Genomic DNA, 25,399 nt, shown 5'->3' with positions numbered 1-25,399 from the left:
CAGGAATTCTTTTTTACATTATTAAGTTTTTAACAAATGAGAATGACCTTGCGTCTCGTGTCATTAAGCCATCATCTTTAATTTTGACTTTGAAACCATAATTGACGTTTTGTTCATACAGTTCAATTTATTTATAACAGCTGACACTTCCAAATAAAATCAGGACCAAATGTTATGAAACAATCCTGGAATAACTTTTCTACAACTGATGAAGATCAAGCCTAAATGCTTTACATCAAATATTGTCCTCTACATATACTACTAATGATAAATGTTGTCTAAATAGATCAGGGGTTATCAACTACATTTGTCCAAGGACCAGAATTGTATCAGCACACACTGTGAGGACCAGATGCTCTCATAAAGTAACTAAAGTGACATAAACATAACATCAAGTAACTCACATGACCTGTACTGCAGTAAGCCACTAGCTAGAGAGCGACTGCAATATTTTAGGCTTCATATTTGTGAGGCTAATAATGCATGCAGTGCTTTAGTTTGTGGAGTTGGCCTGAATATATTACATGAATGAAAAAATGTCATTCCTCAAGAGCCTTAAGTGTTGTGCAATTTGATACAATTTCATACAAAAGCTGAAATTTCTTAGGTCTTGAACAGCAGAAATTTGGTTTTCTTGTCAGAGGTGTTTGTTGCAAAACAAAATCAATTTTAAAAAGGGGACAGCCACACTGTACATATAATAGACTGGTGCATAAAGCATCTACGCATAACTAGCAAATAAGGCTGAAAATAGTGATGGGAAACAGCTCTTGAAGCACACTGGAAGATGGAGCCGTGCGGGAAGCGTTTGTTCAGGTGGACGTTTGGAAGCAAGAGAGCAAAGATAAAACAAAATTCATCCTAATGTTTTTCAAACTTGAAGAATAATTGTGGTCTTTTGCTGCTGTTTGGTAAATTTTGCTTGGAGCCTGCCAAAACTTGCAGTTTTGGAATCTGTGCTTTCTGAGTGAACTCTGGCGATTCTGTGGAAACAGGCAGAAGTGTTTAACAGGTTAAGTAGAAAGTTAATGCAGAAAACCATAGCTTTAATGAAGAATGGACTGATACGTATGTACTCATAGTGCAAACTTTTAGAAATGCTGTACCTGGGTGCCTCATTTGCAAACAAAGAGTCGCGGTTGCTAAATAATAATGTAGTTTATAAAGATAGGCTAACAAGTCCTCTGAAGACAGAGAAATCATGGGACAAAAGAGGGACAAAACTCAGAGATCCTACAGAGGTCAAGATAAAACAAAAGAAAGAAGTCCAAAAAGAACTATTAATTTGCTAACAAATGTTGTGTTTTTAATCTCAAAATCAACATATCTGAAAAAAACAGTGATCATTGTAGATGTCTATTTAATCAGCTTATACTCCATAACAGTTTTCATTCCTACTTGAATGCCAGTTGTTGACCATTTCAATATGAAAACTTGATTTTACTCACTAACACAGTACAAACAGTGTGGTGTGAAATCTGTTTGATTTTATGTGTAAGTTGAAAGAAAATCATCAGATGTTCCTTGATGCAAGAACTAACAGTCATGACTGGGAGGTAACTGTTTGAATAAAATATAAAACATGTTAATCACTCTTTATTTTCTTGCCCCACACCTGCTTCATTCTTTCCTGTACAGCTGGTTTGTTGAGAAAGTGACGGCTTTGTGATCAATGGTGTAAAACCTGCTGCAGGTGTGGCAGCTGCCTTACCGATCAAGATCAATACTTGAACCGTGGAGTAACTTTACTTTTACTCAGCTACTGTATTGAAATGTCTTTTAGCTCAAACATTGATTTTCTGGTTTATGCTTTGATGAAAGATTTTTAATTTTGTGATTATGCTTAGTTGTAGCTTCATTTAAAGGAAGAAGAGCTTGTGAATTGGAGCCAACACAGGAAGAGAGATTGAAGCCATATGTGTAGAGGAATGCGGTGACATACGAGACAAACTGGCGCTCCCCCTCTCTTTCTATCCTTTTATGGGAATGTCTGAATTCTATACATACAAAGTTATCTCCTGTTCCAGCTGACAAGCGAACAGTCTCTCCTTTTATGGAAATGTTTTTGCCACTCCTACTTCCCTGAAAGCTCGTTTAAGTATAAATAAAGAGAGTTCTGAAAGCCCTGGGCGGTCTTTCCTCTCTCTCAAATCTGTCCTGCACACGTTGCTGCAGGATGGATCGGGCGATGAGGGGGGGATTGTCCATGTGTGCACATGTATAAGATATCTTGAGTCTGAGTTCCTTTGCCTTCTAAAATTTTCTCTTCACATGCTTCTATGCTTTGTACATTTTGCTCTTACATGCTTCAAACAGCCAAGAAATCATCTAAACCTCATGATCTACCATCTCAAATGTTTTCAAAAACCATCATGAAGCACAACTGACGCTGTAACTCTGTCACAGTGTTGTGCTACTCTCTCAATTTACCACACCTGCTGTTGTTAAACGGATGTCATTGCCACGCTCTCTTTGTAACATACTAATAGCACGCCTATTCAAATCAAACATACAGCATGTTATTTATCAAGTATGATCATTTGTCACACACACCTTCTTTTGTTATCTATTATGGTCTAACACAGAAATAACGCAGGTTGTTTCTGAATCACTTAATTAAGGGTTTGGCCATTGATAGGTTTGTAGCTTGAACCTATTCGCTGGAACGTTGAGGACAATATAATTACACAGCAAGCAAGACCCGAAGTAGGCAAAGTTCTTCATGTTACTCATGCATGAGGGAGACCTGCCTGGAGCCAAGTGTCGTTCCACCACTTGACCTCCGTCAGACTCTCAGCCAGGTTCCCCATAGCACTCCTTTTATTGTGGTTACATGAATATGCATAGGGTCATTAACATATAACATCTTACATAGGTGTACATGTGAACAAAGAATACTGTGTGTGTGTGTGTGTGTGTGTGTGTGTGTGTGTGTGTGTGTGTGTGTGTGTGTATGTGATTTGTGTGAGGTCAAGATGTGACCCTGTGAAGACTCCCCAAAGCTGGTGCCAGGAGTCTAGCGGGTCCATCTGAACAAAAGGGTCTTATACTTAAAGAGATACAGTGGGACAAAAAAGTATTTAGTCAGCCACCGATTGTGCAAGTTCCCCCACTTAAAATGATGACAGAGGTCAGTAATTTGCACCAGAGGTACACTTCAACTGTGAGAGACAGAATGTGAAAAAAAAAGCCATGAATCCACATGGTAGGATTTGTAAAGAATTTATTCATAAATTAGGGTGGAAAATAAGTATTTGGTCACCTTAAACATGGAAAATCTCTGGCTCTCACAGACCTGTAACGTCTTCTGTAAGAAGCTTTTCTGTCCCCCACTCGTTACCTGTATGAATGGCACCTGTTTGAACTCATCATCTGTATAAAAGACACCTGTCCACAGCCTCAAACAGTCAGACTCCAAACTCCGCCATGGCCAAGACCAAAGAGCTTTCGAAGGACACCAGGAAAAGTATTGTAGACCTGCACCAGACTGGGAAGAGTGAATCTACAATAGGCAAGCAGCTTGGTGTGAAAAAATCAACTGTGGGAGCAATCATCAGAAAATGGAAGACATACAAGACCACTGATAATCTCCCTCGATCTGGGGCTCCACGCAAGATCTCATCCCGTGGGGTCAAAATGATCATGAGAACGGTGAGCAAAGATCCCAGAACCACATGGGGGGACCTGGTGAATGACCTGCAGAGAGCTGGGACCAAAGTAACAAAGGTCACCATCAGTAACACACTACAACGGCAGGGAATCAAATCCCGCAGTACCAGACGTGTTCCGCTGCTGAAGCCAGTGCATGTCCAGGCCCGTCTGAAGTTTGCCAGAGAGCACATGGATGATACAGCAGAGGATTGGGAGAATGTCATGTGGTCAGATGAAACCAAAGTAGAACTTTTTGGTATAAACTCAACTCGTCGTGTTTGGAGGAAGAAGAATACTGAGTTGCATCCCAAGAACACCATACCTACTGTGAAGCATGGGGGTGGAAACATCATGCTATGGGGCTGTTTTTCTGCCAAGGGGACAGGACGACTGATCCGTGTTAAGGACAGAATGAATGGGGCCATGTATCGTGAGATTTTGAGCCAAAACCTCCTTCCATCAGTGAGAACTTTGAAGATGAAACGAGGCTGGGTCTTCCAACATGACAATGATCCAAAAAACACCGCCCGGGCAACAAAGGAGTGGCTCCGTAAGAAGCATTTGAAAGTCCTGGAGTGGCCTAGCCAGTCTCCAGACCTCAACCCCATAGAAAATCTGTGGCGGGAGTTGAAAGTCCGTGTTGCTCGGCGACAGCCCCAAAACATCACTGCTCTCGAGAAGATCTGCATGGAGGAATGGGCCAAAATACCAGCTACTGTGTGTGCAAACCTGGTAAAGACCTATAGTAAACGTTTGACCTCTGTTAATGCCAACAAAGGTTATGTTACAAAGTATTGAGTTGTATTTTTGTTATTGACCAAATACTTATTTTCCACCCTGATTTACGAATAAATTCTTTACAAATCCTACCATGTGGATTCATGGATTTTTTTTTTCACATTCTGTCTCTCACAGTTGAAGTGTACCTCTGGTGCAAATTACTGACCTCTGTCATCATTTTAAGTGGGGGAACTTGCACAATCGGTGGCTGACTAAATACTTTTTTGCCCCACTGTATATGTGTGTTTGCTATACCATATATCTCCTAGGATGTGGGTGTGCATTCCACTCTAGAATGCACACCAAGCCTTTGCAGCCTGCTAAAGATCACAGTCCTATCACTACACAATTGATTATACACCTCTAAGCATATATGGTTAAATATTTCTAAGCATAAATGGCAATCAACAATACAAAACCTAACAGCCATTACATTAATTTTTCAGCTAATGCCTTGGTATGTCACCTATACCCCACAGCCGAGTTATCTTTTAATATATGCTTCTCTTTACTATTTCTTTACTCAATTCTGTTTCCATGTCTTAGATGAAACATCTGAAACACTACTGTGTGACAAACATGAACTATAAAAGGAAGACTATGACTGAAACTGCAGGGGAAAAACACAATGTCCAGCTTGAAATGGACATTTTCAACGAATGGCTGTGCAACTGTCCAACTGTGCATGGAATAAAATAAAATATAAACAGGGGAGCAAGAATAAGTAGCAGATAAGAGAAGTATATGCATCCTCACTTAGATCTTCCTGTTCTCCAGATGGCTCAGCATTCTGTGAAGGGTGATGATGATGGCATCCTCCGTGAACTGATTTGGTGTGTACACAAGCTGATTGTGGTCAAGAGAGGGAGATAGGCAGCCTCTGATGTGCTGAGAACTTTTCGCCTTCTAGTAGGTCCTGTACTCTCCTCAGCGCCATAGAGCCCTGTTGGCTAAACCAAACCAGTTCTTATGCCTTCAACTGACTGGTTTGCTAATTAGTCAGTAATAATAATAATAATAATGGATTGGATTTATATAGCGCTTTTCAAGGCACCCAAAGCGCTTTACAATGTCACTATTCATTCACTCTCACATTCACACACTGGTGGAGGCAAGCTACGGTTGTAGCCACAGTTGCCCTGGGGCAGACTGACAGAGACGAGGCTGCCATATCGCGCCATCGGCCCCTCTGGCCAACACCAGTCTGTGGAGGCATATCCATGGAGGGGCCTCTACAAGCTAGGCAACGGCAGCCTGACTGCTATTAGGTATGATCAAGAAATCCTTGGGCCCATTGTCAGACCCTGCTCTGTTGCTGTACATCCTGGCTCCTCCTGGTGCCCGTCAACGCCCAGCCTCAGCATTATTATTAGCCTCATGCAGCATCTCAGTGATGCCGTGGACCAAGCATGTCTTAACATTACAAGCATGCTGTGACACACGCTAGGCACAGATACACCCACACACAGGTCGTTGTCATCAGATCCCACATTTATTAAGAGTGTGCACTGAATCACAACAGAACACCTTCTGACAGCGGTCGGTTTCCCCAGCGTCTCTCTCCTCCGCTCCTCTCCACCTCCTATATAAAGGAAAGGAAAAGCATCATCAGTCCAAAATCGCCATCAGCTGTTCTTACCAGCACCGCCCCGTTGAGCTCACTGCACCACTCCTCCCCTGCAGCCGCGCCCCGGACCACACCTCCGCCACACCCCCCCACCGCCCGACTGAGGCCGGGAAGCCCACCGGCCGAACCCACTCCCCCCCCCCCCCCCCCCGCGCGAGCGAGAGAGGAAATCGGCCACCACCATCTGCGCCCCCGGCCTATGGACCACCTTGAACTTAAAAGGCTGCAAAGCCAGATACCACCGGGTGATCCGGGCGTTGGCATCCTTCATGCGGTGGAGCCACTGTAGCGGGGCGTGGTCCGAGCAGAGGGTGAATGAGCGCCCCAGGAGGTAATAGCGAAGGGAGTCGACCGCCCACCGGATAGCCAAGCACTCCTTCTCCACGGTGCTGTACCGTCTTTCGCGCTCTGCCAGCTTCCGGCTGATGTAAAGAACGGGACGGTCGGCCCCCCTCACCTGCTGGGACAAAACGGCCCCCAACCCTCTGTTCGAGGCGTCAGTCTGCAGAACAAAAGGGAGGGAAAAGTTAGGGGTGTGAAGCAGCGGCTCCCCACAGAGAGCCTTTTTCACCTGCACAAACGCCGCCTGGCACGGCCCCGTCCACTGAACCAGATCTGGAGCACCCTTCCGGGTAAGATCGGTTAAGGGGCTGGTCAGCTGCGCAAATCCTGGCACGAACCGGCGATAGTAACCCGCCAGCCCCAGAAACCGTCTCACCTCCTTTTTAGTCTTGGGGCGCGGGCAGGATGCGATAGCCGCCGTCTTTTCCACCTGTGGACGCACCTGCCCGCCCCCCAAGTGGTACCCCAGATACTGTACCTCCCTCCGTCCAACCGCACACTTCTTCGGGTTGGCCATGAGCCCCGCCTGCCTCAGGGACTCCAGGACCGCGGCCACCCGCTGCACATGCTCCGCCCAGGTGTCGCTGTGGATGATCACGTCATCCAAGTAGGCAGCAGCATACGCAGCGTGTGGGCGCAGCACCCGGTCCATGAGGCGCTGGAAGGTGGCAGGGGCCCCGAACAAGCCGAACGGAAGTGTAACGAATTGGTACAAACTGTACGGAGTGGAGAAGGCCGTTTTCTCCTTGGACTCGGCAGACAAGGGAATCTGCCAATAGCCCTTGGTTAAATCCAGGGTCGTGAAAAAACGGGCCGTGCCCAGCCGATCCAGGAGCTCGTCGACCCGGGGCATGGGATAAGCATCAAAACGTGACACTTCATTCACCTTGCGATAGTCGACACAGAACCGTATAGACCCATCCTTCTTCACCACCAGAACGATGGGGCTACACCAGGCGCTGTGCGACTCTTCTATCACTCCCATTCTCAGCATTTCAGCCAATTCCCTCTGCACGATTTGCCGTTTATGCTCAGGAAGCCTGTAGGGCCGTGAACGCACCGTCACGCCAGGCTGCGTTACAAAATGATGCTCAATGAGAGACGTCCGGCCGGGCAGGGGGGAGAACACGTCAGCAAAACGCTGTTGTAACGCGACAACGTCCGCTCTCTGGGCCTGTGTGAGATGGTCATCACAAGGGAGGGAGGCGGGGATGATGGAATTTGGCACCTCCGGCCCCAACTCATCTCTCTCCTTAACCAGGCTCACCAGAGAAGCGGTTTCAACCTCTCTCCACGCTTTAAGGAGATTGAGGTGATAAATCTGCGTGGCCCCTCCCCTGTCCGACCGAGCGACCTCATAGTCAACGTCCCCGACTCGCCGTGTGACCACAAAGGGTCCTTGCCACTTGGCGAGCAACTTTGAGCTAGAAGAAGGGAGTAATACAAGCACTTTGTCTCCCGGTGAAAATTGCCTGAGTCTAGCCCCTCTGTCATACAGGCGTTGCTGACGCTGCTGAGCCTGGAGCAAATTCTCCCGTGACAACCTCCCCAAAGTGTGGAGTTTTGCTCTCAGGTCCAACACGTACTGAATCTCATTCTTGGCGGGGCTCGGACCGTCCTCCCAGCTTTCTTTAATCAGGTCGAGCACCCCACGTGGCCTCATGCCGAACAGCAGTTCAAAGGGAGAAAATCCCGTGGAGGCCTGGGGCACCTCCCGCACTGCGAATAACAGAGGGTCTAGCCAGTGATCCCAATTGCGTTCATCCTCATTAATGAACTTACGAATCATGGACTTCAAGGTCTTATTCAGCCGCTCCACCAGCCCGTCCGTCTGAGGGTGGTAGACACTGGTCCGAATAGATTTAATGCCCAGTAATTCATACAGTTCCCGCAGTGTACGAGACATAAACAACGTGCCCTGGTCAGTCAGTATCTCTTTCGGGATTCCGACTCGGGAGATGACCTGAAACAGTGCCTGCGCCACACTCTTTGCAGAGATGGTGCGCAGCGGGACTGCTTCCGGGTACCGCGTTGCATAATCCACCAGGACTAATACAAAGCGGTAGCCGCGTGCACTCCGGTGAAACGGCCCGATGAGGTCCATGCCAATGCGCTCGAACGGGACCTCTATGAGTGGAAGCGGACGCAAAGGCGCTTTTGGTATGGCCGGCTGATTAACAAGTTGGCAGTCCGGGCAGGACGCGCACCAGTGGCGCACATCCGCTCGGATGCCCGGCCAATAAAATCGGGCCGTTATTCGCTCCAGAGTTTTTTCGTATCCCATATGCCCTGCCATGGGGTTATAATGAGCCGCCTGGAAAATCGTTTCCCGGCGGCCCTGCGGCACCAACAGCTGGGTGTGTGTCCCCTCCATGCGAGCGTCACGACTCACTTGATATAACCTGTCTTTCGATAAAATGAAGCGTGGGTAGGTCCGCACGGCTTCAGGGCACACCACGTGACCATCAATCTCAATCACTTGGTCAAAGGCTGAGCGTAGGGTGTCATCACGAGACTGTTCCAGTGGGAAATCACCCGTGGGGGGAACTTCCGGAGCCGGCAGGGCTACCTGTGAAGGACCCGCCGTCTCCCCCTCCCCAGAGTCAGTGTCGGACGACCCCGCGTCACCACTGAGCGCCGCGCAGACACTACATGCTACTAGCGGTCGTGACCGCACCCCCGCATACTGTCCCAACAGATGATGAAACCCCGGCCAATTCGTACCCAGAATTAGGGGATGCGACAGGCGCGGGCTAACCGCAGCCGTTACTCTATGCGTTTTGCCCTTATACTTTAATAACAGCGGCACTATGGGATACCTGTGAACATCACCATGCACACACCTCACCACCACCCATTCTGCCTCCAGCAATGCCCCGGGGCGAACCAAGCTTTGGTGCACGAGGGTCTGCGTGCAGCCCGTGTCCACCAAAGCATGGCGTATACCCCCTCAAGTCCTTACCGGAATGCTGTATGTCCCTCCCGGACCGGGAGAGGGTGCTGGAGCACCGGCAACGCGGAACACCTGCCCCACCTCCATCAAAGGACAGTCCCTCCTCAGGTGTCCCGGCTGTCCGCACTTCCAGCACTCCTGCCCCGGCGTCTGTGCTGCTCTCCGTGGCTCAGGGGCGGCACTGCTCAGGTCCGATCCCTGGGAAGGCACAAACGCAGCAAAAGGATTAGTGGGGCTCAACGCCAGCGGTGCCGGCACCGGGGCTTGTCTGTTCGGCCTCCGGCCGCTGTTCCCGGGCTCCCCCGCTCTAGCGGCAAGGTGGTCCTCCGCCAACGTAACCGCCACCTCCAGACTCGCGGGATGGTGGCACCTGACCCATCTCGCCGTCTCCGCAGGCAGCCCCTCCACGAACTGCTCCAGCACCACTTTGTCCACCAGCAGCGTCTCGCCCTCTGACGATCCCGGCTGCAGCCAGCGTACGGCCGCGTCATGCAGCTTCCAGGCCCAAGCAAACGGCTGATCCACCACGGCCAGCCGACAGGCCCGGAACCGCCGGCGATGATCTTCAGCGGTGAGCCCCAACCTGTCCACCACCGCCCGGCTCACGTCCTGGAAGCTGCCCCTCGAAGCCAGCGGCAGACTGAGGGCCGCCGTCCGAGCCTCCCCCGACAGCAGAGGAAGCAAACGCGGAGCCCACTCCACCTGCGGCCACTGGCAGGCCTCCGCCGTGGCACGAAAAGTCTCCAGAAAAACCTGGGGGTCGTCCCCGTCCCCCATCCGGGGCACCGCCACCGACAGTCGGACCTTTCCTTCTGGTCCTGATCAATGCCTGCCTCAGTTCTGGTTGTTTTCCAACACCCTTCAAGCACGCTGTTGTTCAACCTCTCCTTAAAAAGCCTAATCTAGATCCATACCTACTCTCTAACTATAGGCCCATTTCCAACCTCCCTTTTCTGTCTAAAGTACTGGAACGAGCCGCCCTCACGCAGCTCCAGCTATTTCTTGACAATAACAATCTCTATGAGAAGTTCCAGTCTGGTTTTAGAGCTCGGCATAGCACAGAAACCGCCCTTCTGAGAGTTTTTAATGATTTGCTTTTAACTGTTGACTCTGGTTGTGCTGCTGTCTTAGTAACCCTGGACCTGACAGCAGCCTTCGACACTGTTGATCACAACATACTGCTATCCCGCCTTCAACACTGTGTCGGTTTAAAGGGCACTGTCTTAAAGTTTTTCCAGTCCTATTTGAATAATAGGAGTTTTTCTGTTCACCTTGGTGAACTGTCATCTCCCAGAGCTCCTTTAACCTGTGGCGTACCTCAGGGGTCCATACTAGGCCCCCTGTTGTTTATTCTGTACTTGCTCCCTCTGGGCGATGTGCTCCGTAAACATAATGTGTCCTTCCACATCTTTGCCGATGATATTCAGATCTACCTCCCTCTGAGGTTGAACTGCAATGTTTCTTTGCAGCCGCTACTCTCCTGCTTGTCTGACATTAAGACTTGGATGACTCTTAACTTCTTACACCTTAATGAAAGCAAAACTGAAGTCATTGTGTTTGGGCTTCCTAAAGATCCCAACTTCTCTCTTGACTTTTTGGGACCCCTAACCTCCGATTGCACTTCTTCCATTAAGAGTCTTGGTGTTATTTTTGACAATGCTTTTAAACTTGATAAACAAATCAGCTCTGTAGTTAAGGGATCTTTTTATCATTTGCGGATTTTAGCCAAAGTCAAGTCTTACCTTTGCAGGAACGATCTAGAAAGAGTGGTCCATGCTTTTATTACTTCACGGCTAGACTACTGCAATTCCCTCTATGCTGGCCTAGATCGTTCCTGTCTACATCGCCTTCAACTGGTGCAGAACGCTGCCGCTCGCCTGTTGACCGGTTCAAAAAAAAGAGACCACATCACTCCGGTTCTCTGCTCTCTCCACTGGCTCCCAGTTGCCTTTAGGATTGATTTTAAAATCTTATTGCTGGCTTTTAAGGTTTTAAATGGCACTGCACCTTCTTACCTGTCAGAACTCCTTAGTACTTATCGCCCCAGGAGATCTTTGAGGTCAGCCGACCTGATGCTTTTAGATGTTCCCAGGTATAAATTAAAGACAAAGGGAGAGAGGGCGTTTGCTGTGGCTGCACCCAGACTGTGGAACAGTTTACCTCCTCACGTCAGACTCTCCAAAAGCCTAGAAACTTTTAAAACCGCTCTTAAAACTCACCTCTTTTCATTGGCTTTTAGAAAGGTTTAATTTATTTGTTTTATATATTTTTATTTTATTTTTATCAGCGAGGTGTTATTATGAAATTGTGTTCTATTGTATTTTTATCTGTATTTACTGTACAGCACTTTGGTCAGCCTTGGTTGTTTTTAAATGTGCTCTATAAATAAACTTGACTTGACTTGACTTGACTTGACAGCGGTGGGGGCTTCGGCGGGGCAGCGGCGCCAACCAGCCGCTCCAGAACCAGAGTCTGCCGGTCCGTCTGCTCCTGCAGCGCAGCCAGGTGAGCCCGCTGGGCCGCCGCATGGTCGTGGCTCATCTTCGCCATCTCCGCCAGCATCTGCGCCAAAAACTGCAAAGGCTGGGCGGGCGGCGCAGCCTGCGGGTCGGACATCCCCACACCGGCAGGCTCCTGGGTTTCGGCACCACTTGTGACACATGCTAGGCACAGATACACCCACACACAGGTCGTTGTCATCAGATCCCACATTTATTAAGAGTGTGCACTGAATCACAACAGAACACCGTCTGCATTAGCTGTTCTTACCAGCACCGCCCCGTTGAGATCACTGCACCACTCCTCCCCTCCTCCCACCTCCGCCACACATGCATACAAGCACATGGGGGTCGTACAAACTACTGATACTGATACTAATGCTGCATTGAAATTTCTGCAAAATGAACTAGCCTACAGCATCATTTTGTTCATTTTGATTTTAAATGTGTCTTTTATTTGAGAGATATACAGCAAAAAGAAAAAAAAATCCCATTGAGATGAGGCATTTTCAAATTGTTTCTTTAACGTGTTTGTGCAGTGCATATATACAAATACTAGTGTTATGTCTAAGGAATTTACAAAAATGTACATTTTTATTTTCTTTTTTTCTATTAAAATGTATTTAATATGAGTAATATAGCAACACTTCAATGGAAGCGCTTATATTTTTCAGAAACACTGGCAGAGCCACATTGTATTTTTGCTCTGTAAAATCTGCCACCATCAGGGTGCAGTGTTGCAGTCAGTGAGCCTGTACTAGAAAGAGAGGGCACAGAATTGTTTACGATTATTCTCTGGCTCATAATGTTGACCTGGACTTTTTGACTTTTGTTTGATATCTTTATTAGAATGCTTTTGGAAAGAAATTAATTTGGTTAAAGAAGTTATTTATAAAGTCACATTTGGAATAGTAGATGTGACACAACAACTTAGTCATTACGTTACAGTCAAATGAAGACAAACTGAGTCTAAGGTTTGTCTGTGGATGAGTGTGACGGGTGGGATATCCACACACCATTAAGTGCTGGCTCTTCTCTGGAACTTAAATTCCAATATTCAGAATTACATTACATTAATAACATTAAAGCACATTAACAGAAAACAAATGTCAGTGCCTAGTAGTCAGAACATCCACATCATTTTTTGGGTAAAAACAAGTGTTTGATGGGTCCAAATGCGCCTGTATTTCCCTAAGTGAAAAAACAAAAGAAAACATGGACTAATCACTGAGAGTACAATAATGGTCCCTCTTATTTTAGCTTTTCTTCAAGGTAGCTTGCATCTATAGCATGCACCATCTAAAATTTCCTCAGAAGTCAGTGTGCCATATGATTGCATTAGCAATAAATTTAATAACACGCTATATAAACAGTTACACACTATATAGAACCACTTTATAGAATTATATTTGTTCGCAGATGTTGGCAGCTATCAGTGAATAGTTATCAGCTATTTTGAAACAAAAAAAGACACCTTTTACCCATAACAAGAACTCCATAATAGCAAATGAACTGTACAACAGAAAATACAAATGCTATTTATGGTCTCCTCACAACAATGATAAGAAAAATAAACTAAGCCAATATGACATGTCTGTTAATACAGAGACACACATGTTATGTGATCTCTGGTCTCCCACTCAGAGACACAGGTCTCCGAGTGTCCAGCATTCAGACGGCTACCTGAGGACACTCATGTGAGAGAAAATCTGCTCACAGATATGTAGAGCCAAATACTGTCAATAAGGCCTCTGCAATGTTCTGAAGACAGTCAAACTTGTCAGGTAGTGATGTCCAGCAGGTGAAAATGCAGCTCCATGAATACGCACATCTATGGATTCCAGCTGCTTCGATGTTGCATTAACTGGCATTAACTCAGCCAGTTAATGCAAGACAAATCCAGCTGCTCATTAAAGATTTCTGGTTTGATTAGAAAAGAAAACATTGGTCCACACACCTGAAAGTCCCAAAAACGCATTGTGAATTCTGTCTCGAGTCTACAGATGTATCCGTGTATTTCCGTGGTGCTGATGCTGTGCTGAGCGGACAGCTCCTGAAGCTTTTGAAGTGTCGGAAAGTGGAAAGCTAACAACGTGACTCTCACCGGTAGGCTAAGTTATTTTTAGCCAATTACAAGTTGAATCTGGTAGTTGGGGTTGTTAGCTAAGATACCGTCATTTAGAAGCGGCAAAACTATTATGTCTATGCGAGCTAATTTTTGATGTGCACCGCTGGCGCAGCCATTTTTTTTTTAATGCACCTTCTCAGATTCATTCACTGCATGTCGTGCCCAGGAATGGACTGGGACAAAAAAATTGGCCCAGGCATTTTGACTAGAGACCGGCCCACCAGGTATTATAGGAAAAACCATAAAGCCTTTGAATGAAAACAAACGTCATTGTGACAGTGATGTACACTGTCTTGTTGGTACATATGTATCATTCTAATAAACTTAAATCTACACCATCCTCCCTATTCTGGTATTCTAAACAGTACTTAGCCGAAACCCAAAGACTGCTTGGTTGAGTTAACTTCCTGAACTATCTACATCATATGGTGGAAACCTGAAATTAAGACAGAGAAGACTAGAGGCGAGACATGACCATTACTGAATATTAAAAATAATAAATGACAGATTTAATGATATTTTCATAAACTATTTATTTACCACATCATTAAACAGCATGGCAGGGCAAAATATTTTTTCTAACATGGCAACCTTTAAAAAGTGAAAGGAGATAGAAAGACGTGAGAAAGAATAAAACTTAATTTTTTTGATGGCATTTTACACAAAGTACTAATACAGAATCTAGAAAATGTGGGAAAATACTGGCATCATGTACAGTACTTTCTTCTGAAGAAATTATGTTGGGACCCTGAAAAAAATTACTATGTACAATAATGGATTTCTATACATTTGACATCAGATGAAAACTTTGGTTGTAAGATTCGGATAATTATTTGTTAAAAGCGAGACATTTTAAATGAGAATAAGAAAGAAAAGTATTTTTTGTGCCCTCCTTTTCTTGTTAATGCTCTACCTGGCCCCATGGCAAAACTTTGCTAGACAAGGACAAGAAAAGGATCCTGGGGTTATTTGTCTCTCAGAAACAGTTCATAACTTCCCTTCAACTCATTCATGTCACCTAAAAGGTAAACCTGTTTCTCCATCACCTGTTCAGCTCTGATGATTCAGTAAGGACATCTCCTGTTTTCATCTTCATGTTTACCTCTCACCACATATCAAACCGTTATCGTGACCAGCAGCTTTTCCAGCTGTGGCTCCAGCAAACAACAATTAATATTAAATAAATTCTAACAACAGCTGATCAAGCTTAAACGTGCTGCTGTTGTTTAGCGCAATATCCGCTGGTTTCCTCTTTCTGGCGCAAAGTGGGCAATAAACAAACATGAGAGAAAAGCCGATCAGCTGATCATTGATCCATTTCATGATTGAAGTAGCAACAGGTGCGGGAGGGTGAGAGGATGAGAGAAGAAGAGGCAGCTGCAGCGTAATAATGCAGAATAACTCCAGCTTTGTGTCTTTTTTTCTATTCTAGCTGAAGTCCGGGACAAATCGGGTTTCTTTTCAGCTCAATACGAAACGCGTAATATTTTCTCTGAATACGGGACGATTCGCTATCAGTAACATCATAGCACCCACCCAGCTGTCATGCTAGCTAGTACGCAGTACACGTTATTGTAACTGACTGTAAAAAGTCAGCACAACGAAAAAAAACTCCACCTAAACTTGGTTTATATCTGACCCAGATAAACTGCAGGTCATAAATTCTTACCTGAAGTTCAGTTCACCTGACACTCGGACCACCAAACAACTGAGTTATTTTTACACATCAGCCAGCATCTGGCCAATCCACCACCTTTCATTGTTTATACCATCAGAAAAAAAAAAATTCACCATGGGCCCACTGAGCAAATGCCCAGTATGCCCGATGGCCAGTCCAGCTATAGTTGTGCCATCAGTTAACCCGCTGGCACGCGTGCCTAGGGTTGCCGACCCCTGATCTATAGAATACACTTTAACCCTTTAAGACCTACCATAGAACCAAGTCCGCCAGAGCTTATATTATATTTTTACATGGTGTGGTGCCATTTTTGGGAGCATTTCAAGTTGCTATACATCAATACAACAATTATAGCCCAGATTTTAATAATATGTATTCATTAAGTGCATAGTAATTACATAAATTGCAAAAAAGTGCAACAAACTACAAAAAAATTGAAAATCGTTTTTGCTTTTTTAACATATATTTCTAGTTAGAGAAATTTAAGAGGCTTATCCCGCAAAACTGTAAATACAAAAAAGTTGCACAAAATAGTTTCCCACCACAGGAAATTAATTTGTGTCTTCATAGTTTTATTTTTGAAATACACCGATTTTTATACACTGCAGAAAAAATGAAAATAAATATTATACTGCAAATTTGCAAAAAAGCAGCATATGCATCAAAATAAACTATTTCCAGCAGTGCAATATGAGTCCTAAGCATCCCAGAAACGACACAGAAAGTCATAAAGTCTAACATAACTTTTAAAAATACCAGTATAGGCCCTGAGGCCATGATGGTAAAAAAAAAAAACTAAATTTCCGCGAAAATGACGTCACTTCCTGTTTTGGGCAGGTAATGGCGGACATGCAAAAGTTCGCGCTGACGTCTATTCCAACGTAGGAAGTGTTATGAACAGCTGATCGGATCGGCAAAGCGTGTTTCTGGAATATTATGTTTTTGTTCCTGCAAGCGCTTTTTATGCAGTTTTTGCAAAGCTATATGTGGAAGGAAACTGTGACCTAGGACAAGCTGATGGCATAAGATGTAAGTACAACTCCTCCGGTTTCATATGCAAAAAAAATTATTGCACTAGCTTACATGGTTGCAGTGCTACCGGGATTTAAAAATAGTTATGCAAAACAGAGCGTGCCCGCTCCGACCGGCTCTAAAGGGTTAAACACATCACATTACTTTACACATACAAATGTAAAATTTGTGTTTACTGTTAGTAATATTAGAGACAGTGTTGCTAAACAAAAGCGATGGCTCTGAACAGCATGTACACAAAGAAGTTATCATGAATGTCAAGGGTCAATCTCTGGTAACTTCCAATTTGCAAGTCTGTTGAATGGCCCTTGTTTCTACTTTATTTAAATGATACTATAGAATACTATTTGTATTCTTATTTTTCATCAGCTAGATTTGTAATGTTTTATGTATATTTATATAGGATATATTTATATAGGAAAGTGTACTTTCCTATATGCTATTTAAATAAAGATTTGTTTGCTGTCTTCCATCTTTTTGGTCATTTCTCTACACTGTATCTACAGCAGACGAACCAACCTGTGCACTGCCGGGATTGATTACAAAAAAGCCTCGGACTCTCTGCCCCTTCATCAGGAATTGGATGGGAATGTGCAGAATAACACTAGAGGCCAACTTCAAGCACAAGTCACCATAAGTGTGGGATCTACCAAGAATATCCTTTGTTCTCACTGCTGCGTAGAACTGAACCCTCTCAGCCATTAACATTAACAAAACTGGCTGTGGATGCAGACTACAAAATGGAGGACTTGTTAGCCACCTCCTCTAAATGAATGTCATAATGCTGTTTGCCAGTAGTGAACGAGGTATCAGTTCATTGATCCACACCACTAAGACCTACAGCAATGACATGAGAATGTCATTCAGACGGGAGAAGGTAGTCAGAACTGAGGGGATTGCACTACCAGAAGACAACATCGCAGACATAAGAAAAGCTACAAGTACCTTGGAATCCCACAGGTAAATGGGACCCATGACGAGGCTGCTAGGAAAGCCACAACAATGAAATACCCACAGAGAAAAAGGCCTGAGGAGTCAGCTAAATGGGAAGTACAAAATCTGGCCAACCAACACATATTGGCCTTTAGATACCCTTTAGATACCCTGCTGGGATAATAAGTTGGCCAAAGGAGGAGACAGAAGCCACTGACATCAAGACAAGGAAAGGCTTTACTATGCATGAGGGGTTTCACTCAGAGTCCAGCACCTTGAGGTGTACGCTAAGCGGCAGTAAGGTGACCAGGGACTAGTGAGTGTAAGAACCACTGTCCAGGATGAAACACAAAAAAATCCATGAGTACACCAGGGAGATGGCCACAACTGATCGGGTGCTTGAATACCTCAGTGAATACCTCAAGGAGCAGAAACTGGAGAAAGAAAAGGAGCACAAAGAACCTTCATGGAAGGTTACTTCCATCTAGCCATCTCAGCTGAATTCATCATATATAGGCTGTTTCTGAGTGACATTGCCGAAGGATAATATATGATTCAGATAGCTTTCACAACTCTTATCATTACTCTTACTCATAGCTCTTAAAGCTACATTTTGTACCATAAGTGTGTGGATTTTTGTGCCATTACTTTAACAGCCAATTACAGTACGGATTGGAGGATATGTCAACGCACACCGTCATTACCAAACACAGGTTGGACACCATGGAAATGTTTCTGTTTTTATTTCTTCATTTTGTATTGTATTCTGTTTGGCCTAAGTATGACCACCAGCATAACATGACAAAAACAAAACAATAAATAAGATTCATATCAGTTTCAAACAGATTTTTTTCCTTCTTTTTATTTATTTTGTTACTGGTTTTACATTGAGAGCCATTTATGCAGAATCCCTTATGCAGTAGATTGTTCATGCCTGTAAAGTCTTTAGCATTGTTTCAGTTAAATCCTCATTATTTTCAGATATTGATACTATTTTTCCTGCTACAAGGAATGCTCCAGTTCCACATTTCACACAAGCCTTAAAATTCCTAATTCCCTTGATAATTAAAAGAAAAAAGAAAATATGCAGAAAGTATGATATATCGAGTAAATATTGGTATGTATGCAGGTTTTTTTATTTGTTTTATATTGATACCTTTTTATTGTACCTCGGCTTCAGACAGACTCCAGTCTCTTTTATCTAAATTTGGATTTCGTAAGCCCAATCAGGTCTTGAAAAAGGTGTTTTCTGAGCCTTTCTGATGCTTCGCAAGGTGTATCAAGCCTTTTGGTTTTCTTCTAATAGATAATATAGATAAGTCCAGATAGAAGATAGATGAACGTGATAGTTGTTGTTGGAGCAGCATCACACAAATTGTTATTACAACAGCTGACGTTCCCAAGATTCAAGACAGGGAGACTTAAAAGGCTGGCCACTGCTGTACAGATGTTTTCAGACATGCAGTTCTTGACTGGAAATGAAGTGCTGATACCTGATGGCACTGTAGATAAAAATCATCATTTCAGATTTTAATCTTTATAGAAATTTTTTCGTCAAGAGACTTTTTCCAGGCCAACCTGGTAAATACAAACACGTTCTTAATGGGTTATATTGACTCAGCATACCATCTTGTGGTACAAAGTGGTATTACATTAAACTAAAAACACCTGACCAGTGTAGAAATGTTTAGCTTATTTTAGAGTTTAGAAATGTGTTAACATAGAATGTAGAATTATTGTAGAGACACTGACACTGCCCTCAATGTAATAAAGGCCTGACTCTGTCATGAAGTTAGGAGTAAATTGTAGGAGACCCCTCCCCCAGTTGAACTGTGAAAGGTCTCAACATTTGTAACTGGATAACTGGGGTCTGGAAGGGAGATGGGTTTTATGACCTCTAGGGAGTCACCTACACCCACAGTGTTTTAACTGTCACGCACGTATCTTTAACACTAATGCACAAGAATAATACTACGCCAAGTAAAAACTGGAGATTTAATACATCACTGCTTAAAGATGAAGACTTTATTAAATATTTTAAAAAGGAATGGATTTCATATTTAGACTTTAATGACACTCCCGGAATATCTGCTTCTGTTCTATGGGAAGCAGGGAAAGCTGTGATGAGAGGTAAAATAATTTCTTTCTCATCACACAAAAAGAAAGAAGAAAACAAAAATATTCAGGAATTAGAAAAAACCATCAAATCACTAGAAGAAGCCTATGCGTGCGACCAAGATCAGAAAACATTGAACAAAATACACAAAACAAAACTAGAATTAAATGAAATTATTAATAAAAAAACACAATTCCTTATACAAAGACTTCGCTTGCAGAATTTTGAACACAGTAACAAATCAGGTCGATTTCTAGCTAACCAGTTAAAAATAAATAAAGAAAAAACAACTATATGTGCTGCTAAAGATTTATTGGGGAACACAATATATGACCCTGGAAGAATAAACAACATTTTTAGGGATTTCTATGAAACTTTATATTCACCACAAATAAACCCATCTAAAAATGAAATTCATTTGTTTCTTGACAACGTAACTCTTCCAAAATTACTAGACAGTCAAGCAATGGCACTGGATTCGCCACTGACGCCAGGTGAACTCCAGGAAGCCCTGATAAGTATGCCCAATAATAAGGCTCCAGGTCCAGACGGCTTCCCTGCAGAATTCTACAAAGAATTCTGGACAATTTTGGCACCAGTATTCCACGGAATGTTGCAGGAAATCGAGGAAAATGGCAGACTACCACCAAATGTGAATTCTGCCAACATTAGTCTCCTGCTAAAACCAGGCAAAGACCCTTTATTTCCCTCAAGCTATCGTCCAATTTCTCTTTTAAATGTAGACCTTAAAATAATCTGCAAAGCTCTCTCAAAGAGATTAGAGAAAATAACCCCCCTCTTAATTCATCCTGACCAAACTGGTTTCATAAAAGGTCGGCACTCCTCAACAAACACTCGTAGATTACTTAATTTAATAGACTACTCATACAATAAAAACATCGAAACCATAATATTATCTCTAGATGCAGAAAAAGCATTTGACAGAGTTAACTGGAAATTTTTATTCGCAACTTTACACAAATTTGGTTTTGGAAACTCTTTCATAAACTGGATAAGAATATTATACAATTCCCCAACAGCTCGTATCAGAACAAATGACCAGACATCCTCCAGCTTCTGTCTCCTGAGGGGCACCAGACAGGGATGCCCACTCTCCCCTTCACTTTTTGCAATTTTTATCGAACCTCTAGCAGCAGCATTTAGACAGGCTACAACAATTAAGGGCATAAAATGTAAGAACATAGAACATAAAATCAGTCTCTATGCGGATGATGTGTTGCTTTTTCTGCAAAACACACAAACCAACCTCTCTGAGGTAATTACTCTAATAAACTGGTTTTCAAGAGTTTCAGATTATTCAATTAACTGGCCAAAATCTACAGTTCTTCCCATTAACTGCTCCTTCCATAATTCTTCCTCTGCCCCACTGCAATCTGGAAATATTAAATATTTAGGTATTAATGTTTCTCCTAAGCTTTCAGACTTAACTAAATTAAACCACATCCCACTTCTAAAGAAAGTAGAAGGCGATCTGACTAGATGGAAATCTTTACCCATATCACTCATGGGAAGGGTCGCCTCTATAAAAATGATGACCTTGCCAAAAATAAATTACTTATTTTTGATGATCCCTAACAAACCATCACAAGATTGGTTCAGATCTCTGGATTCATATATTTCCAAATTCCTTTGGAAAGATAAACCCCCGCGTATCAGCTTAAAAACGTTACAAAGAACCAAGGATAGAGGATGATTAGATCTGCCTAATTTTCACCAATACTTCTTAGCCAACAGGCTTCAGTTCATCTCAGAATGGTTAAAACATATCTTCTTAGATGAGCCCTGGCTAGATGTTGAACAGGCACTATGCAAGGATCTAGAGATTTCAGACCTACCATTTATTAGCTCAAACATCAAAAGACATGAATGCTTTAAAAGTATCAACATCAGCTTTTCTCTGACAGCATGGTGGGAGTTTCTAAAAATAACTGAGTCTTCATTAATCCCATGCAAACGTACACCTATCTGGAAAACCCTGACATATTACAAAACAATAATATGATTAATTTCCCAGAATGGAGTTGTAAAGGAATTAAATACTTAGAACATATATTAGAGGGAACAGAATTTATTCCATTTGACAGACTAGTTGCACAATATGGGATCAACAAGAAAAGATTTTTAGAATATCAACAAATTAAATCCATAGTAAAAAGGAAATTTAACCTCAGTCAAGTTGAATTACAAACACCACCAAGTGCGGCACATTTCCTTACTCTTAAATCCCCCAAATTATTATCTAAAATATACAGAACACTTTCTAAATTAGATGAATCAACATCCCTTCCTATTTCAAAGTGGGAAGCAGATTTATCAGTCAGCTTAGAACAAAACTTCTGGTATCAGGTATGCTTAAAAACCTTTAAATTGATTAAAAATCCCAGTCTGCAATTAATACAATACAAAATACTACATAGAGTGCACTATACAGGTCATCGGATGTTCAAGATGGGCTCTACATCTTCCAACAACTGCTCACACTGTCAAGGCAATACACCAGACAATTACATTCACGCTCTTTGGTTCTGTCCACCAGTGCAGAAGTTTTGGCACGAGATATGTGAAGACTTATCAAAGTGTCTGAAATGTAAAATTCCAACCTCCCCTTTAGTATGCTTGTTGGGAAAATTGGATGAGGTCACTACAGAAACTAATACAGTCCACATGGTTTTTACTGCCCTATGCATCGCCAATAAAACGGTCCTCATAAACTGGAAAAATAAAAATTCTAACCTTAATTCTAACCAATATAGAAACCTTCTAATAGATCACATTAGTCTCGATATAGCCTCTGCCACCACATTAGATCAATCCCTCTGGGCTCCTTTGATCAGCTCCATCACCTAGCGGGGGTAGGGGGTTGTGGTTTGGTCCCGCCTTAGCTACTGTGGTTGATATGGAGTTGGGGCGGGCTTAGGGCGCCTGGAGGACACCTAGAGGCGTTATCCCTGGTTAGTGGCTCTGGTCGCTCTTAGAGGTTGTTCTCCTCGTGGCTGCGTGCAGCGGGGCTGGAGGATGGTCTGTACTGGTGGACGTAGGTTACTGGCCTGGTGGCCTGGCTGCCCCTGAGTGGATCCGGGGCAGGCGTGGGGGTTTGGGGTTCGGGGGTGCTTCGCCTCCATGCTGGGGCTCTGGCTGGGCCTTGGGGGCTTCGGTCCTCGTCGGTGTGTCACCGAGGTTGTGAGCGGGTGGGTGCATGGGGGCTCAGCCCTGGCGCAGGGGGCCTCTTGTGCATCGGCCTAACTGGGGGGCTCTTCAACTGGCGGGGAGGTTGTTCCATCCTTGCAGGAGTCCACTCTGCAGGTGGGGGAGAGACATAAGAGAGGTGGAGAATAAACTTAACCTGGGTGTTTGTTGTCTTGTGTAGTCTGGGAGACGATTGAATGTTGGGGTGGGTACAGTTTCCTCTGCGGTGGGGTAGGGTGGGCTGCCCCGGGTCCTGTGGGGCTTGGCAGTGCTACCATAGGCCCCAGTCTGGATGGACCTGGGCTCCCTTGCCTTGGTGGGTACCAGAGGACGGGGGTGCCTACTGGGGTCAGCGGGGGAGCTGGCCCTAGGGAGGGGCATCCTCCCCTCCCTCCTTTTCCTCCCCATCCCTGGCTACCTCCCTCTTCCCGCTCCACCACACTCACCCACACAGGTAGGGCCTTGGGGTGTGGGTGTGTCACAAGGGTGCAAGGGAGACATCCCCCCCCCCCTCTGTTCCCTTCTGGCCACCTGTGCCTATATTTTATCTCACAACTTAGACATCCACATTACTTACACTCTCATAACACACACACACATATATAGGGCCTTGAGGGTGGGCACGTTAACGGCGTCCAGTGGACGGTCTGTGTACTCAAACCTACCTCTGGCGCTGGTGCCCACCTCCCAATTTTAAATCCATGTAGACATTGAGGGTTCTCGGGAGGGGCCGTGCTAAACACCTGCTGCTCTCTGGCAGCAGCACCATGCTCTCCCTTGTTTTAAATGCACTTTAGAACAACACGCAGCAACTGTTAGGTTTTGTATTGTTGATTGCCATTTATGCTTAGAAATATTTAACCATATATGCTTAGAGGTGTATAATCAATTGTGTAGTGATAGGATGTGTGATCTTTAGCAGGCTGCAAAGGCTTGGTGTGCATTCTAGAGTGGAATGCACACCCACATCCTAAGAGCATAAGAGAGGTCCTATCTTCTCTTTGTTGATATATGGTATAGCAAACACACGTATATCTCTTTAAGTATAAGAGCCTTTTGTTCAGATGGACCCGCTAGACTCCTGGCACCAGCTTTGGGGAGTCTTCACAGGGTCACATCTTGACCTCACACAAATCACATACACACACACACACACACACACACACACACACACACACACACACAGTATTCTTTGTTCACATGTATACCTATGTAAGATGTTATATGTTAATGACCCTATGCATATTCATGTAACCACAATAAAAGGAGTGCTATGGGGAACCTGGCTGAGAGTCTGATGGAGGTCAAGTGGTGGAACAACACTTGGCTCCAGGCAGGTCTCCCTCATGCATGAGTAACATGAAGAACTTTGCCTACTTGGTGTTCAATGCTTTTGCTGTGTAATTATACTGTCTTCAACATTCCAGCGAATAGGTTCAAGCTACAAACCTATCATTAATTGGTCCTTCGAGAGCCGGAGCCCTGGAGTCGACATTCTCAGAGGGGAGAAGAGACACGCTGAAAGACTGACGTCAGCCAGGAAGTTCCTGTAGTAAAGTCCCGAGACGTGAGAATTTGTCATCGGGCCAGTGGATTAGCTGTCTGTTTTCTCTCCTTGATGAATGACGATCGGCGGGATCCGAGGCTATACTACACGCTAAGCAACACCGAGTAAGTTTAGAGTCCAACTCTATAACTGTACGTCTTCGCCGCTCAGTGGGGCGTTGTCCGTGGTCGCTTAGTGGGGATAAAATTCGTTGTTTGTACGTCTTCGCCGCTCAGTGGGGAGTTGTCCGTGGCCGCTCAGTGGGGCTAAAATTCGCCGTCTTAGTGGGGCGATGTACAAAGCCGCTCAGTGGGGTTTTTTTGTACAGAAGCATTAAGTCGCAGAGTTGCGCAGTTCGAACTTTTTTGGTTCGCCGTCTTAGTCGGGCGAAATGTAGACCGCTTTGTGGGATCCGCCGCTTTGTGGGGAATTTAGAAGTTCCGCGGGGTCCAAATTGTGCTGGACAATAGGCCTATTTTGTGTTGTTGTTGTTGTGTTTGAGTGTGTTTGTGTGAGTGGGTGTGGAGCAGAACACGTGGTCTGTGACACCGGCTGCTGTTGTTATCATGGGTTCCTAATCAACCAAGAGTGCGTCAGAGGGTGACAGACGTTTATGCTGGACTTTGCTCCTGGCAGCACAAAGTATTTAAAAAAAAACAAAAAAAAACAGAGCAACGGCTCCTTAGCTGCGCGGGTTCACGCGATCACGGTGGCGCGGGTTTCACGCGGACCTGAGCCGTGCGGTTAATCGCAGGCTTATAAATGGAAGAGATTCAAATGTCAGAAGTTTTCATAAAACACACCAGCCTTAAAGAGCGTGTGGAGAAGGCCAGCCCACATCAGCAGCACTTAAGATATGCTCTGGTGAATGGCTTTCCCCCACCCCTTGCTGACATAAAATGTTTATT

General features: G+C 44.4%; 1 long non-coding RNA gene across 1 annotated transcript in view; it reads right to left on the bottom strand.

Moving 5' to 3' along the window:
- The window catches only part of LOC146689115 (uncharacterized), a 370,205-nt gene that overhangs the window by 202,348 nt on the left and 142,458 nt on the right, over positions 1–25,399 (bottom strand). The gene's annotated exons all lie outside the window — the stretch shown is intronic.

The sequence above is a fragment of the Copadichromis virginalis genome, linkage group LG17, assembly GCF_057382275.1.
Source record: "Copadichromis virginalis isolate Kocher_CV1m ecotype Utaka linkage group LG17, C_Virginalis_male_GT1.1, whole genome shotgun sequence".
NCBI classification, from domain to species: domain Eukaryota; kingdom Metazoa; phylum Chordata; class Actinopteri; order Cichliformes; family Cichlidae; genus Copadichromis; species Copadichromis virginalis.
This window is presented reverse-complemented; position numbering and strand designations above follow the sequence as displayed.